We start from the raw sequence: 18,361 nt of genomic DNA, 5'->3' as shown, positions 1-18,361 counted from the left end.
TTCATATTTTATATGATATGTAATACACACAAATATTTGAATACCATTAAAAATCGTTCAATAACGCACGAGTGTGATTATTTGATAATATACCGATACACCGCCATGTACCGCTATTTTCCCAAACCATAGATATCGGTCAAACGGGTTTTCTGGACAATGTGTTGGTTTAGATTAAACCGTGGTGTATAGTGTAGTGGCCCACACCCCCGCGACAATTGGCCGAGGGAAGCCCTTAAAGGCTACCCCTAACCCACACTACCACACTAGCACCCCGAGTATTGATCCATCGGTGTTTACCCTGATGATTATGAATTTCATCATGACACAAGATGGATTTGACGCCGTGAACCAGATAGTTAATCTCATCGTTAGTCGCATTAACTAAAACAACTATGTGTCTGTCGGGCGAAATCGAGCGGATATTATGCATCCATCAATACATCTGATACACAGTGAATACCCATGGATATATTTATGTAGGTTGGCATAGGATCCACTTACCCGGAAGTGGGTGGGTTGGTTTAATTAAGTTTATTATACCGAAAGTTTTATCGAGGACTTTTGTCTATAACTATCCGATAAGCTTTTATGGCCATTTTAGAATTGATTGGCGCTTTGATGAACTATAAACACATTAGTATATCGTCGTCGACTTGTTTAATGCTATTAAAATATATGTATATATAAAAACGCATTTAAAGTATGATTGTATTTTAAAAATATTAATTAGGAGTATATAAATTAAATAACATAAAAAATTCTAATATTGTATATAGGTAACTACAAAGATGCATGTGCTTACTTATTTTTTATATTTCTTAGCAAAGTTTAGTGGTTATTATTTACATGAATAAATCATCTATGTCACTTAATAAGCACACTTTAATAAGCATTTCTTTAATTGATGAAAAATTCTATCTTGTATATTATATATTTTTTTAGAAAATATTATGTAAAATTAAATTTTTTATTGCAATAAGAATTTTATTAATGTAACATTAGTAATAAATTTAAAAGAAGTTGAAGATCATTTTTAGGAAATAAATGCTGCATGCTGGTCATTTATTTTTATAGTGTTTATTCATTTAATATTAATTACAAACAATTTGGTTTTAATATATTGTATCATTGGCATTTGTCATTAAATTTATATTTTCACTTGTAGAAAAATATATCTACCAGTAAAAATGTATTTTGATATGAATTTACTTTTATGCCAGTGAAAATATGTTTTTATTAGTAAAACACTGTAACATAAATATTAAAAGTATAAAACTTTTTTAATATTAGAAAGCAAAACATAATATATTAAAAAATACTTGTATTTTGAGAATATTAATAAATGATATTTGTGTTATATTAATTAAAATTTTCAAGAAATTATATAGAATTAACACTTTGAGCGGTTTCGCCGTACATTTACGGCGGTCGAACTTTTACTGTTTTAAGGTACCCCAGAAAAATAAAAAATATTTTTTAATATTTTTTGTAACTTGATTCTTATAAATAATAATACCAGTAAATTATAGAATACGAATTAAATGAACACAACAAAAAATATTTTGTAATAATTAAAAAAAATTGAGAACCTCTGAATTGCCAAAAAAATACATATAAGCCGAATAATATATAAAAAATTAGTAAAATAAATAAACAAAATTTAATAATAGAAAAGTATTTAAATAAATTATTAAGACACACAAATACAAAAAATAGTGTCGATAAAATAAAACATTGGAAATCACTGATTTTTTTTCTATAATTTACTATAGATGCAATATAAAATAATATTAAATAAAAAACCCCGAAATAATTTTGGAATAATACATAAACTTAATTCACTCCCAGCTGTATACTAACAAATTAAAAATATTTGTAAATTAACGCATTACTCAAAGGGTTAAGCAGAACTGTTGTAAAAATACAAATTTTTCATAATATTCTCGAAATTTCTTATTAAAAAAATATTATTTTAGCAATAAAACAAATTATCAAAGAAATAGGTTGCCTTTGAAAAAAAAAACAAAAAAAAAAATATGTTTTTGAATATAACAATAGTCAGGACAATAGACGAATGGTATATGTCGCTGGCTATTGACCTGAAAGACTTGAGTTCAAATCGGATATGAACTTGTTATTTCTAAATTTTTGTTGTGTCTGAGATATCGAAATTATGAAATATTTTTAATTGAAAATCTGATCATTTCCCTAAATTCACAGATGAATATCGTAATAAATAATTAAAATTGAGCTAATATTAAGTATTGAAAATTCTCTAATAAGGAATATATTATATGTATTCAACAACAAAAAGTATCATTTACACAAAATAATCAAACCTACCAAAGTAATTCAATGGTGTGTGCCAAATACGATGGAATGTGTTGTTTTTATCTACGAATATGTACCAAACATCTCTCAGTCCTGCAACGCCTAATAAATTAATAATAGATATTATTTGTAATAAATTCAGAAATAATAATACATCCGTCAATGCTTTTATAGTTACATAAATTCATTACATACAAATATAAATCCGAAAAGGGTCGCCTCGTTCTAAAATTAAAAGTCAGACATGTCATCCTAATAAGAGATTAATTCTAGTGATACAAAACGTAACGCCAACACACATATGTCGCGACCCGATAAAAACGAAAAGGGTTTTCTGCGCCTCGGGATTATGCGTGTCACGTGGTGAGATTTTTCACATGCCGAGATGAAAAATGAAAAGGAAATATTAAAAAAGTAAACGCCTTTGAAGGCAATTTTCCGGCTCATTTCTACCTTTCTGCTTCTAGTGTGCAAAGCTGTAATTAAGGCCGGGGCTTTAACTCAAAAGGAGAAATTCAGTTATGAAATGGTAATTCGATCGAATCGAGCGTCCAATTAGAGGCAATGGAATTTTTATGCTTTCGCAATCGTAAAAATGTTGAATCGAGCTCTTCACAATGAAGTTAATTTACAATGCATGTCATAATTTTAATGCTTCAGTGAAGAATTGATGATTAGCAATCAATATTTAAGATTATAACTTAATGATTTACCATGGCGGACAACGCAGGTCAATTTCTAAATTATATCATATTGTACGTTTCAGTTTTTTACACGTACCAAACACAATATGACACAAAATATTTGTAAAAAAAGTTCTCACCCATCATACATAAAAACAATAAATCTTATTTCAAACACAAATATTAAAAATAAAAATAATAATACAAATTAATATAATATATACTGACTAGTAATTGTAATTAACTATTACCCTTCCTTGCATAAAATTTATGATACATTATAATATTTGTAATTTACTGTTAAAAGTTATTATTCATAACTTTCAAAGGTAATTAAATATTGTGTTAAAGCTCACCTTATACGTATATTCGTAGTCAAATTGGGGACATTGGGAGTTTTGTGATACAAAATTTGCTCTGTTAATTTCAAGCGGACATTGCCGCTCTAAAATTGACGAGCTCCAATAAATTGATTATGCTTCATTATGATGACCCTCTTTATGTTTTGACATTTAATTTCAGTACGCAAATTGACCTTCCTTTGTCAACGTTCGCGCCCTAGAAAAAAATGTGTAGGCATAATCGTTTTTTTACGTTATTACATTGTATACATAACACACATATAATGTGCTCTGGTAGTAAGAGGGTAACAAAATTTAAATTTCATTAAAATATCTAATTAAAGAGTACATTTTTAAGTTCACTTAAGCAATATAAGACGAGTATAAATTATCTAAAAAAATAGGTATAATCTAGGCTCATATTGCTGTATTTTATAAAGAGAGCCTCAATGATTAACATTATTATTGATTAACTCAGTGAAATTAATTATTATTAAAAAATATTATTTTTAATAAATTTAATAAAGCAATAAAATTTCTGAAACATGAAGAGAAGAATTTATTACAAAATGTTTGAGCTATGAATTACTTGTAAATACATAAATATGTATAAGTAATGCAAAATTATATTGTCAAAACCATAAAAAATATATACCTTATTTTATAAAATACAACAACATTATACTCAGCATTTATTTTCGATTAAACTGACTTTAATCAGTCTGTTTTATTGAATATCAAAGTAGTTTCAAAATATTTAATATTTAAAGTTGTACTTAAGAAATAAATATTCATAAAAATGTGTAAAAAAATAATAATATCGTTTATTGATAATAATATTATTTTTATTTTCATTGATTGTGATTATTTATTATCTTTTTAATTAAAATTGGGTCATTATATCATTGTTTATATATTAATTAATGATATGCGTTATTTTGTAAATAGCTTAGAGTACAAAAACATAATTAGAATGTTACTTTATTGAAAAAATCATAGTGGTGTTCCATGGGATACAAAATTTTGATCGCTTGTCTAATAACATATTTAATATTATTAATAGTTACATTTTTTATATATTTACTATTTATTAATATTAGGAAAAATAGCCATAAACTTTAAATATGCTGTTAAAATTGCTCTTAGACTGATAAATATACCTAATCCACCATAAAAGGTCAAACATAATTTAGAAAATGTACTTAAAATAATTTAAATATTTGCTTTTTTACATATTATATTTTTAATTCAAAAGATCAGATAAGATACCATAAAAAATCCGACATTTTTATTTACTTCACATCGTATTACGTTGTAAATAATCCAATAAAACGCCCTAGAGCATTGCGATTTGTAATTCTACCTAATAATTACAAAGAAATAGGGTCAAAATCATAATTTAGGCTTATCGACTTAGTTCGGCCGAAGAGTTTCAACTACTTCCTGTACCTTAGATAAAATAAAAATAACCTAAAAATTCAATTTAATTTAATTTAATCTGAAATTTTTTATACTATAGTAACTATCTTTTCAAAATAAATATAAATTTTACCTATAATCATATCGACACTTTGTATCGATTCTAATTAAAAATATTATAAAACACATAACCAAAATATGAATGAAATTAATTTTATAATTTAGAATAGAAATAAAAACAGAATTAATTCAATTATAAATTAATTAATTTATCGAGTTAAAGTTTAACGTCTGTTCGGCAACACCTTTGTTAGAAAGTTTGGAAAATTTTCATTTATAGATTTGTCAATTAGTAATCTTTACACGCTTCGACTTCACCAAAGTATTTTATTAGAGTTCAAAATTTCATAGTATTAATAACAATGTTTCTTCGTTATGTAATAAAAGTTATTACGCACAAATATTTATATTATATATTTAAGAATTAATACAATTAATAAACATGTCTTTATGAATTTTGCTATTAGTGATTGATATGTTTATATTTTTCTATCGATAGCTAAATTTTTTTTTCTTAATATAAATAAATAAGCTAATAATTCATATTTTTAAAACATATAAAATGCAGAAATATAACTAAGTAATAAATATTTGCCTATGTTTCGCAACAAAAGTCTATACAAGCAAAACCAATCAATCGTCCTCGAAAGCAAATACATCTGACATTTAATATGACATCGAAAAAAGGTTGACGAACTCCAATTGCAACAACTGACAGATGCGCATTCAATCTAAACTTTTAAGTTAGGATTTTTATCTGAAGTGAATTTCCGGAATAGCCACAGACCTTTTATGTACAAATCCTATGGTCGCGTATTAAGCGAGTTTATTTGAGTACACCATGCAATTTCTCTCTGAGACCGAGGCCTCAAATATTTGCCAGTTACTCGGCGAGATTTCCTTCAAGCGTTTACCTCGCTTTTCTTTTTAATATCGAAGTGTGTAGGAAAATTTCAGGGTTTGCAGATTTTCCGCTCTGACCCACCCACACCCGCTCTCTTTCGTTTCTCTTATATCCGTTTTCATTAGGAAAAATTCCATTCAAACATTATCATACCGCCTTTGGTGAAATATTTAATTTAAAAAAGATGAAAGTCACATTGACAAAGAAGTTTGATCTATATGTGTAATTCTCTTTGATAATTTGGCGTTTTTAGTATAGTCACAATCTATAGAACTAGCTGTCAGTACCTCAATATCGTGACGAACCGAAGCTAACGAGTGTGCGAATACCAGACCCTCAACTTTTTGCGTTTTAAATATTGCGAATGGTTCAAGTTAGACATTATTATTTAAGATTTTCAAAGATAGTCAAACTGGTTTAATCTATAGAAAACTAATACTGTAAATATGTTATAATCAAGGCGTTTTTCTTACAAAGTGTCAATTAAAGATGATTCAAAGTGATGTAGCTTGGAATTATAGACAATATAATTAAAACTATAAATTATTAGTGTGCCAGTAAGTTTGGTTATATGAATAATATATCACGGTTATTCCAACAAAATTACCATTGACTTTACAGGATCTAATATTAAAAGACAAACAGTGGTGACTGGGCATTTAAAGGTATGCATACCAAACCTAATTAAACATATTACAATGCTAGTAATAATGAAAAATCTCGTATTAGTGTAAACAAAAAGTTACATTTTCCCCACTATATAGTATCTTTCGTCAATTTTGTTTTTCGGTTGTCGTTTAAATTTAATAGTGTGTTCAATGTCTACTTTTCATAAAGGTCATATTGTTTTCAATTATTTTTTAGAAGCAATGATGGAACAATTTGATGACTATATGGCTACAACGTAGAATTGGTATATATAAACAAAGAGTGAATCTTCTCATGCTGAAGTCACTGTCAGCAAGTATTATCTTTTTATGAAGAACATACTATTATACATAAGTTTGGTGTAACTGAATATCTTGAATTTGGCTATTCCGAAAGAGGAATGATAGCACAGAACAAAAATTGAATAAAAACCATGACACATCGGAATTAAAAATAACCCACTCTTAGATATTTTGGCTATCGATTATTCCAGGTATGCAATCACATATTTATAATCATTGTAAAATGTTGATTATTAGATAACATTTAAGAAACTACACATTTATAAGCTGTCCGTTGGCTGATATATATAGCGTTCCCACTGCGACAGCACCGAATTGATCGACAATAACTTTCAATCCTCATACATACTAAAGATATATTACACGTTCGCGCTTATAACATACCAGGTTTATTTGCAATTCTTAAAATCTAACGTATATATGCAATAAATCGAAAGCAATGATAATGTTTATGTTTATTTATATTAATAAAAATAAAAACTCACTTTTCGGCCTCAGAGCCCGGCAACGGGAATTCAAAATTTGAAGATTTCATTACGAAGATTGTTTTCTGATTGTTCATCTAATTTAATCAATGTATTCTTCTTATCCTAAGCACATTATGTATATATTTAATTTTTATAGTTATAATACACCTAGTTAATTTGCAATCCGATTATTTATAAAAGGAAAAACTCACTTTTCCGCCTTGGAGCCCGTCGTCGGGAATTCAAAATTTGAAGATTTCATTACAAAGATTGTTTTATGATTGTTTATCTAGTTTAATCAATGTATTGTTCTAATCCTCAACACGTTATGTATATATTTAATTTTCATAGTGAAAATACACCTAGTTGATTTGCAATCCGATTATTTATATTCAGACAAATGAATTCAGTCAAATGAAAATTATTGTCGCGTAGCAAAATTTTATTATTAAATAACAATTATTTAAAACTGTTGTCAGGGTACTGTCAGCCATCTTGTTTTATATTTGAATGCTTATTTTTCATTGGTCGAAACAACAGAACGCATTACCGGTGCCTCGGAAAGCTATGAAGCAAATTCAATTTTTATTTTTAATATAATTATAATTAAATATATTTCTTTTGTTTACGTGTATTATTTATTATACACCGTTCATACATAGTGATACGATTTACAGAGTAGAGAATTGAACGTATTTTTCATTTTAAGTTATACGCGTCCGGAAGCGGCTTAGAACAATTATATTATAGTTGTATTTAACTACAAATATTCATAACCTAGTAAGTTTTTATTTTTTTTAAATAATACCATATTTACAACGATTCCTATGCTTTCTATGATTTTATGAACGCGTATCAAAAAAAAATATTATGTAACATATTTATACATAACCTTGACTCAATCACTGAAATAATTTAGCTTTTCAAGTGCTTCCTTTGAACAATCAATATAGAAAGTCTAGATTTGATTTAATATTTAGGTAAATCTAAAATAAATTATGATTAATACATTAAATATTATGTGGTTAACCTAATTGTAAAAAATAAAGAATTTAATAGGAGTGTCTTTTGACAGAAATTGAAATGTACAATGGCACGTGCTAAATCCCCATGGGTTTCCATAGCTAACAAACATGTTTGTTTTATACAAACAGAAGCATCAAAGGCAAATATGAAAGTATTAATTAATTAAAAGTTTTTTAACATATTGTGTCGATCACGCCATGTGTGATGAGTAAAAGTTTGATAGTGTTTTAATTAAATAGAGGTTTTATATTAAAACAATTACATAAAATTTATTTTAACTATAAATTATAAAGTTCGTTAATAAACATACATATTCCGTTAATGACAAAACAATATGAAATTTTCTATGAGATAACCATCTTTTAAATATTGTTTTATAACACCATAAAATTAAAATGGAAGCCAACTTATTTTAAAAATATTTAAAAAAAAAAAAACATTTTGAATATATTTTTATAGTCAAAACAAATTATTCATTTTATGTAACTTTATAAATGTTAAACTTTAAAAAAATGTTTATCTTTTACAGACTGCGACCAAAATTTATTGCAATTAAGTTGAGAACATAATATAGATTGTGGCGACTTGCAGATAATGCTTATTATTCGCGACATAATGCAAGCGCAAGTGACGATCGGAAATTTGGATAAATTAATGCCACTTGAAAATGCATACAATCGGTGTCTATTCAAATAAAGTGAGACCAAAACAAGTACTTACACATTAATGAAATGTACATATCAGGTACCCAACTTTATAATTATTTTGCGATTTACAGAACAAGTTTATTCATTACGTTGAAGTTAAACTTTAAAATGCACCTTTTAAATGGACCTTAACACTATCTAAAGAAACACAAAGCAACTAATTCGTGTTTCGATAAGTCTGTAAAATGTGGCTTAGCATATATTTAAATTACAAGTGCCTATTGACAGTGTTGCTTAATGCATAACCATTGAAATCATGAGCTGTACGTAAAAGGGCATTCTTATAAAAAAGTAATGTACAACAATAGCGTCTGTTTCCGCCCTAAATCATCACATTGGCCCAAAGTCAAGCATTGAAAATAGCTGAAGCGCACATTATCTATTCATGACACTTATTTTCAAAATATATTTCCGTCTGGACTTTTCTATTACTTTGCTTCCAACTTGTACTCGCATCAAGCAGAGCTACACCGAACATCGACCGAATCTGCGGAGACCAAGGAAGCAGCCGCTTTTTAGATTTTTACTTCACGTCAAACATATTTCAGCTAGAAAGTTCAAAATGCAATAATTCAACATGATTTACAGATAAAACAACAAATAAGGCAACTCGTATAATATTTTTAAATTATGCAAAATATATAAATTATATTTTTTATTAATAAGTTTTTATGAAAAAAATGCGCGACCGCATGGTTCACAAAATTTATTTAATGAGTAATATAAATTTTTCTATTACTCAACATGCTTTGATTTTAAGAAAAGCGGTGATAGTCAATCTAGCATCTTAAATTATTTTTAAATATTAATTTTTGACTAACAATATTCTCTCCTCTGTTCAAGGCACAGGCAAAAAGGATTTACACATTTTTCCGGTCACTTCATGCAACGTAAACCATGCTTTTGGCTTAAAGCTCGGCTACAACGCATGGTTTAACTTTCCGGTCGACGGCCACGTCGGTTGGAGGTCGCTTTGTATCGCTTTTTCACACTTTGTATTTTATTATCAAATTTACAATAAACCACAAAGCCTCGACATTATTCAAATCCCAGAGAAGTGAAGTACTACTTGTTATTAAATTTATTTAAAAAAAATCATAGATATATCTACAAGAGAAAGTACGGGTCATATCAGTATTTGTATTCTAGTGGCTTTTTGCTATAAACGTGGCAATACATTTCATTGCATTCTCAGCGCCACATATATTCAATAAAACACTTTTCGAAGTTGAAGTAGTAGTGTCGATAATCTTTTATATGCATTCTTTAGAGTGCCCTGAAGAGTCGCGATTGCGTCTCTTTTTCTTGATTGTCGCGATCAAGAAGTCAGCGCTTGAGAACGCTCCTCTTGTATGAGCCATCCAGCTTCTTAAAGAGCTTGTCAAACACAATGATGTTTGGCAATTAAACTGAAAAAATATGTAGGGTAGTGCTCATATAACTTTGGTGTGCACCATAATTATTTTCTTATTTTTCCAAATATTTTTTTATACTAATTTCTTACTGAATTTTCCTTAAAACTACCAGGATAATCAGTACTTATACGTATTTGAAACAAACAAATATTGTTCTAATAATTCTTAAAAAGAATTGCCGTCATCTTTAACCTTCTAAACGAGCGGCCTGTATAGTGTTATTATCCTAATTTACACATTTGAACATATTTTACAGCCATATTTCAAACCCTTGGGACGTAATAATTTATAAAACACTTGTGTTTCCTGAATATTTTTCTTGTAATATCCAAGTAAATTTACGAGTGCATGAATATGATTCACTGACTACTCGTAAACATATTTATGTAATCAACTTTAATTGTTTTATTCCAGAATACGCTGGTGTATTTTAATTTTACACATTGCTATAACCTATCTTTGCGGAAGCATACATATAATAAAATTTGCCTTTATTGTGAGCAATTTGATTTTTAAATTAAAAACTTCAGAGATTGATATCTTTGGTATTTAATTATTATAAAAAATGGATTTTATTTTATCGTGACATTTTATTTTTATTTAATGCTATTTAATGGCTCAGTTTCATTATTCTAGTATATTTCTTCACCTTATTCTATTTCTATGTAAGTTTATGTTCATAAATATACATAAAACTAAATATTTTTTTAGAGATATGTTTGCCAAAATAATAAACCTAAGTCTCATTTGTTATGAAATGCGGATGCAAAAAATAATATATAAAATTTATTTTGTATATTTACACATTTACAAAATTAATAAATTAATATTTTACTAATAGGATTACAGTATAAATGTGTAGTGTTATCATCAATAAAACAGAGGTTTTCACTTTGTGCCCTATATACGTAATGAAAAATATTTTAGTATTAAAATATTTTTAACAAAATAATTTACTTATATACAGGCGTATGTTTTATACACCTAAATTATTTTCAACATAAATTTAATTTGCGGCTCTTTAGGGATAAACAAAAAATTAAAATCTTTGTGTGTTTATAAATGATAAGCAGAAAATACAATGCTTAGTAAAAAATATATATTTCTAGGACAAAAGCTGAAACAGAAAAATTATCGTCCTGGGCGCCGTTTCAGTGAATTATATATGAAAAAAATAAATATCTACCTATAAAAAAAACGAGAAACAAAAGTGCTTGTAGGAATTATCGCAGCAGTGACATTTTTATTTATTTCGTGGGTCCCAATACAAAAAATGGAAAATAATGAAAAAAATTCATCCAAACACAAATCACATTGTGGGGGGTCCGTTTCTGCGAATTTTTCATGGGAAAAATCCCTGGCTAGACACCGCTTTATATATTTATATTTATCAAAAAGTTAAGCCGTATTATTTCAAATAAAATATACAGCCACAAACTTCGATTAACTTAAAGCTAAGTATTATTTAATAAACGCTCTGATGTGAGACTATAAATAAAATTAAATAATACTAGACGAAATACTGATTATTTTGCTTAGGCTTCAAAAACTAATCAGTTTGTTTATACTATAGCTAAATCCGAAGTTTAAAATGTTCTTTAAGATAAATAATTACGTTAATAATTCACAACTCATACCAGCTTATAACACCATTACTCAATTTAGCAAATTATATCCAAATGTATAAAGCATATAAATCAGTCGGCAAGCATAATTTATTATTAATTTCTGTTATATACAATATAAGATCATACAATATTTTATTACAAGGAGAAAATACAATCGTGATTTATTATAAATGGATATTATAAGATAATATTGTATCTACGGTTATGTGGTTAATACATCTACATAAACTGTATTAAATTACAGCATTTTCAAACCTTGAGATAAAACTCATTTAATAGAGATGTTCACTAGTTAATGTACTAATTTTTAAAAATATAAATCAATACAATAATTAAAATTATTCAAATAAAATAAAATTAAATAAAATATTAGTTTTATTAATTTTTCATTATAAATAATTGTCAACGCTATGTTTTGACACATGAAGAAAAAATACATATATTAAATCCATTTAGCAAAACAACACAACACAAAACATTCTATATTAAGGCTTTCATATATATATATATTTCACTGAATACATATTAAACATTTTACACTCTACCCCCTAAATAAACAATTCTATTTTATCTCTCCAATTTTTACGCTCTAACTGAGTGAATCACATTACAGTCACATCTATCTACTTTAGCTCGGTTAAATCTAACCCTCATCATTCGCATAGTAAATAGCTGTGTTTTTTTATTCTATTTATTTATTTTTCTCATCCACATTACAAACACGTATCCCGTTTCACGCGCATATTTCGCACACTCCAGAGACGTAATCTCGTTATCCAAACAAAACTTTCGAAACACTGTGTATTGACCGTTGCTGCACTGCGCTCTAATTACGTTGAAGAGAAATACATTTTTCTTCCTCTCTCCCGTATAATTAAATTTGTATCTCGGCGACAATCTCTGAAGTACACACAATTCTTGAAGCTAATTCAATGAGAAGACAAAAATCGTAAAAGTTTCTAGGTGTCCAAATGTAACAATGGCTACTGTCGGGTTTTATCATAAAGTTCTCTAAGATAAATATGGCGGTACATTATACGTAAAAGCTAAGATTGACAAATTGCTGCAAACCACCCATTAACCCAAATTTCCTAAGCCCTTAATCGATAGTTAGAATTATCGATTTTTGGCTTATGTATTATATTTTGATTAAAAAAATAAGGGCAAATACTAGAAAGGTCAATACTTACTTATATTAGTAAATTAATTAAAATTTATAAAGAAAAAAGGTAATAATATCTTTATGGTTTAATAAAATAACGAGAATATAAAATAGTCATTATATTTTTAACGTTGTAATTAAAATAGCTTTCTGGAACGAATATACATAAGTCGTTATACTGCGGCGTATTAAAAATAAAACTTTTTTAAGAAAAGTTATTAAATTTCAAGTGTTGCGATATTAATAATATATTTACATTACAGGTATATAAAATATCATATTACCATAAAAATAGTGCAAATAATTTATGATAATGAGTGCAATGAATTATTGAAAATGTTAAATATTGCTATATCTAAATAAAAGGTTTATAATAATAGTATATGAAATCAATGAAAATGTTAATTAAGATATGATAATGATAAATATAATAATTTAAATAAAAGAGATTTTTTTAGATTTTAACATAAAAGCTCAATTCTTAGCGTAGGACATTTACTCTATTTGCGGATTTTGATTTAGGTTGTCTACGTTATAATTTAATAATTAGTAAAGATAAAGGAGAGTACAGGAAGATCAGCCAAGATCTACCAAATTGTTGAAAACTTTCAATAAAACAAACAATAAGCGCATAGTATGCAAAACTATATTTTTTTTATTTAATAAATATAAGGTGCACTGAGGTCGATAATTGCGTCTCATTAAGGCCAAACCACGCTGAAGAGCAGGAAAACCCTGATTGAATGAAAAACATATTACAGGGGTTGGTAAATGGCAAACATTCCTTATATATAGCCCTAATGAAGCTGCGGGTGAAATAAAAATAATACTTTAACTAGCTGGTTGTTGAGATTCATATCCAAACATAAAAATACGGTTAACAATTTTTCATTAGTTTTAGAGATTTTTTTCAAATGATCCTTATCTTCTATATGACTATAAGGCTTTTAAGATCTGATGTTTCTGCACCGCTTAAATTATTGTTAATAGTAATTGCTCTTTTAAATCTTTTCCTATTTATAAAAAAAAATTTAATCAGGTGTCAGAACCGGGCGTCAATGTCGAATGCGTTAGTCTGGATGTATTGTAGTGGTGAATCAGTCGTTGAGTATTCGTAAAGGTATTTGAAGATAGTTTAATGCAGGTGGTTTTAATACTAAATTAAAAAAGACTAAATTTGCTCTCTATGTAATCCCTGTCGCTATTATATTATTACAAAATTTAATTTTGCAAATCTTTTATTTATAAGCTTTACAGACTCTTACTGCAAATAAATAAAAATAAGGCTTAAGCGTTTAAATGATGATACTAATAATATTGAGAATGCATGAAACACTGATAAAAATATTACTAGAATGATTATTGTTTTTGTTTTAAAGAAAATCTTAATAAAGCTCAAGGGAATGTTTTTTGCTTACGTTTTATAAAGCATATGCTCATTTTTACTTGTGATTGTTATTATAAGCCATTTTGTTCTCATAAAATTTTCTCCTAATTTATCAAGCACTGTTGCATTAATTATACTTTCACAACAGCAGCTGTTATATTCTGCAGATCCATTTTCTTATAGTTTAGATGGAGATGTTTTGCGCAGAAATATTACAGTCGACGAATATGCAGTGATTTTCAAACAAAGAATAATATTTTGTATGCACAATCGAAAGTTTACAATAAGGCGTCGAAGATGCTCGTCTTCGTTGTGAGGAGCGCGTCTCACTTTAACAATTTAGTGGCGATTTGCGCTCTGTACGATACATACTAGAATAAATATTTTTTTTAAAAATCCCTGAAAATCGAAATACTAAAAAAACTAACAAATTTCTTTACAATAAGTATTTGCATTTGTATGAATTTTTTATGAGCACTAGGATACCATTTATTCCATTCTTGGCATAGAGTGTACTAAATGTAGCGTTTTAAGGGGTGAGATTGATAATCCGTCGATGCTCAAGCTTTGGATTGCCCTAGAAAGTCACGATCGCGTCCCTTATTCTTACGGAGTATGCTATTTCAACCTTAAATATTGATAGGGCAACGTTTAGCGACCATAGAAAAGATTTAAAAAATCCGAGTTTGCTAAAGAATATAATAAATAGTACATTTTATATTTTTTGCAGATTAGAAGAAACGCTGACATAAGTATAAAAACATAAAATAAAATTGATTTTATATTCAAAATTTTTTTTTAACCTTAACAAATGAATTTGATAAATTTATTTAATTTTGGTATTCACTTGGATTTATTATGTATATGTATATTCATTATTAATTCATAAACATCACTAGTAATTATAAATGGATGGAACAGAGCAAGTAGAAAAGTTTAAATTAATAATTGAATTTTCAGATTTAACTATAGGTTTACTATTGATTTTATGTAATAAATGTATTCAGCTTAGTTTAGAGGTAAGACTATTTGGTTTAAAAATATTTAATTAAATATACAAATACCACGATTTATTTTATAATTAAATTAAAATAAGTTTACATGTGCGGAGTTAAAACTGAGTCGACGATACATATTTCTACCACACATACTACGCAGTGGAACCATTATCGAATACTTTGCGCGTTATTTTCTAAACTCTTAACTTTAAACAGACCATTACGACTTTCAAACTTTCATATTGGAATAGTTTTTGCCGAGCAAAATCTAATTTAAACATATTGTTTATTTTTTTGTTGAATATATGAAGTTATTTACCAACACAAACTACAATGTAACACGACACAATCGGTTATTATGTAAAGATACAGTCACAGTTGAAAATCGAGAAGTCAGGAGATGACTTGGCAACGGTTCAAATATTTATATTTCTTCAATGGAGACCGATTTGCCAGATGATGCCAAATTAGATATAGTACTATTATAGTAACATGTCTATAAATCCTATATTTTTAAATATTTTCAATTAAAAGAATATTAATAGTAATACATATAATAATAATTAGAATATAGTAAAAAATATTTTTTAATTACTTTTTATGTATTTATTAGTATATTTTGCTAAAAAAAACTTCGCATAAAAAATAATAAATTTCAACTGCGCAAAAATTTATCAGTAAAAATATTTTACAAAAAAAAATAATATTTAATAACATATTTATAATAATGAATAAATAGTGTGATTATCATAATATTTAATAAAAAAATTAAATGTGATACAAATATTAACTATGCTTTATATTCAATAAAAACTGTTATAACTGCGTAAAATTATTTTTAATTTATTTACTTTTTTAAAATTAGTTGAGCTTGAACTATTATTCTGTAGCAGAAGCGATTCTCGATATATTTTTTTAGTGCGTACTTGTTTAGTTCCTGTTTTCATTACTATTGTTCTAAAGCCTTTATACCAAATAATTTGGTAAGTTTTATTTTTTAATTTTTCATTTAAAATTCATTATAAATAAGCATTAAAAATATCAGTTTAATTATTAAAATCAATCTAAAAACATATTAAAATAAAAAATAATTAGTCTTAAGATAGTAGTTATTATTATTTTCAGATAGTCTAAAACACATGCTTTCTTTATATTTATTTATATATTCTAATATTATTCTAGAATGATAAATATAGATGCTTTTTGGGACATTTTTAAAGTATTTGAAATAAATAAGTATTTTAAAACTATCTTAATTCTTTTTTGATATTTAAAATTATTACAAGAAAATTACTAAAAGTAAACTTAAACATAAATTATTCTTTTAATACATCTTACTTTGAGTCGATTCTTCTTCTCCTAAGCTCCAACAATAGTCACTAAGATTGTTCTAAAATTTTATATCCTATTTACGATCGCAGTTAAAGTTGTTACTCGTAGTAAAGTCGTATACTTCCGGGAGGTATCGGCTTGGGGAGTACCGACGCCGACGCCGGTCCTCGCCGAACTGAGCCGTGCCAGTAGCACTTTTCCAAAGGAAAATTCTCCTAGATGTCTCTGTCTTCTTCTCTCTTTTTCCAGTAAGTGCTGCTTCTTATCTTACAATACACGGGCTACTATATGTTGGTCGTAAATTTAATGAAGCACTCCTCGACACGGAATTAATCAGATTGCCCCTGTGGTAAAAGTGCAATCGAGTGCATGCGCTCACCTTTGGACGTGAATCAATTTATTGTGTCGTATATACCACCATTATTGCTAGGAAAAGTATTATTGGAAATTTCTTTTATTATGGTATATTGATAAAATATATGATTCTTCAAATTTATTAAAAAAATATTAAATAAAATCTGTAAAAGTTGTATTAGAAAACTTTTTTTTATTTTTCATCTAAATCTTTACTTTATTGGCATTAAAATATATGCTTAAAAACTGCAGGAACTTATCGCACGTTCGCTCTTGATTGTTTTTAATTTATCGTCTATACATTAAAAATTACAAAAGTGACTCCTAAATTTATCTGGTTGAGGCAAGTCCTAGAGTGTGAATTTTATAACAATAATTTTATTAAAGGAACTATTAAATGTGTTAGGTCTTATAGGAGCTATCGTATTATATAAAGATAAAAACATATATTTTGCGTGTGGAGATAATAGAGTAACGTATTGGAGAAAAATGTATGTTGAGCGGATGAAGATATTCTCTCGGGGATAATCGACTCTTCATCCACGCGTGCACCTGCTAATTATGCGTGACCAAGAGGAATATATATATTTTTAATGATGAGCTAGCTCACTGCGTTATGATCAGGTAAACACAATCAACAACTACTAAGTAAATAGTAAGACACCAGACTGAAATCAATAGTCACTATGAATAAGCAAGATCGAATTTATTTTGATTCTTTATCGCGATACTCATAAAGCTCGATCGGAATTATCATTGTAATTATATAATAGTCTAAGTAAGCATATAAATTGTAATACGCAAGGGTCCATGTGAGATTTAAACCTAAGTCTTTTGGGTATTAGTCACCGACTTATACCACTGATCTATCGTGCTGGTTGCATACCTAAATGTTACATACCTAACCGTCTAGACTTTTATAGTTATTCCATGATTATTCCACGAGCAGAGCTAATCAAATTTAAATGCATCCAATAAACTCCCCTGTTTCTCAAACTGTGTGCACGTAATATGTTATTTTATTTTTGTCATATGAATAAGATTACTATGTTATATAATTTATATCACTTTTATATGCATGGCTTATTTTCGGTTAGGTTATTATTTCGTTGATCTAACGATTTTTAGACTGTTTATTATTAAATAAATATCTATACTATATGAATATGTAAATGTCTATATTATAACCTATCC

General features: G+C 27.4%; 1 protein-coding gene across 2 annotated transcripts in view; it reads right to left on the bottom strand.

The window, feature by feature from the left end:
* rdgC (retinal degeneration C) overlaps window positions 1-16,990 on the bottom strand; it is a 139,237-nt gene extending 122,247 nt beyond the window's left edge. For both annotated transcript variants that reach the window (XM_088189637.1, XM_088189638.1), the window contains exon 1: window positions 16,820-16,990. The gene's annotated coding sequence lies outside the window, so the exon portion shown is untranslated. The remainder of the gene's footprint in view (window positions 1-16,819) is intronic.
* Window positions 16,991-18,361: the final 1,371 nt, after the last annotated feature.

The sequence above is a fragment of the Plectrocnemia conspersa genome, unplaced genomic scaffold, assembly GCF_051122295.1.
Source record: "Plectrocnemia conspersa isolate PC_06_02 unplaced genomic scaffold, ASM5112229v1 ptg000008l, whole genome shotgun sequence".
Taxonomy (NCBI): Eukaryota; Metazoa; Arthropoda; class Insecta; order Trichoptera; family Polycentropodidae; genus Plectrocnemia; species Plectrocnemia conspersa.
This window is presented reverse-complemented; position numbering and strand designations above follow the sequence as displayed.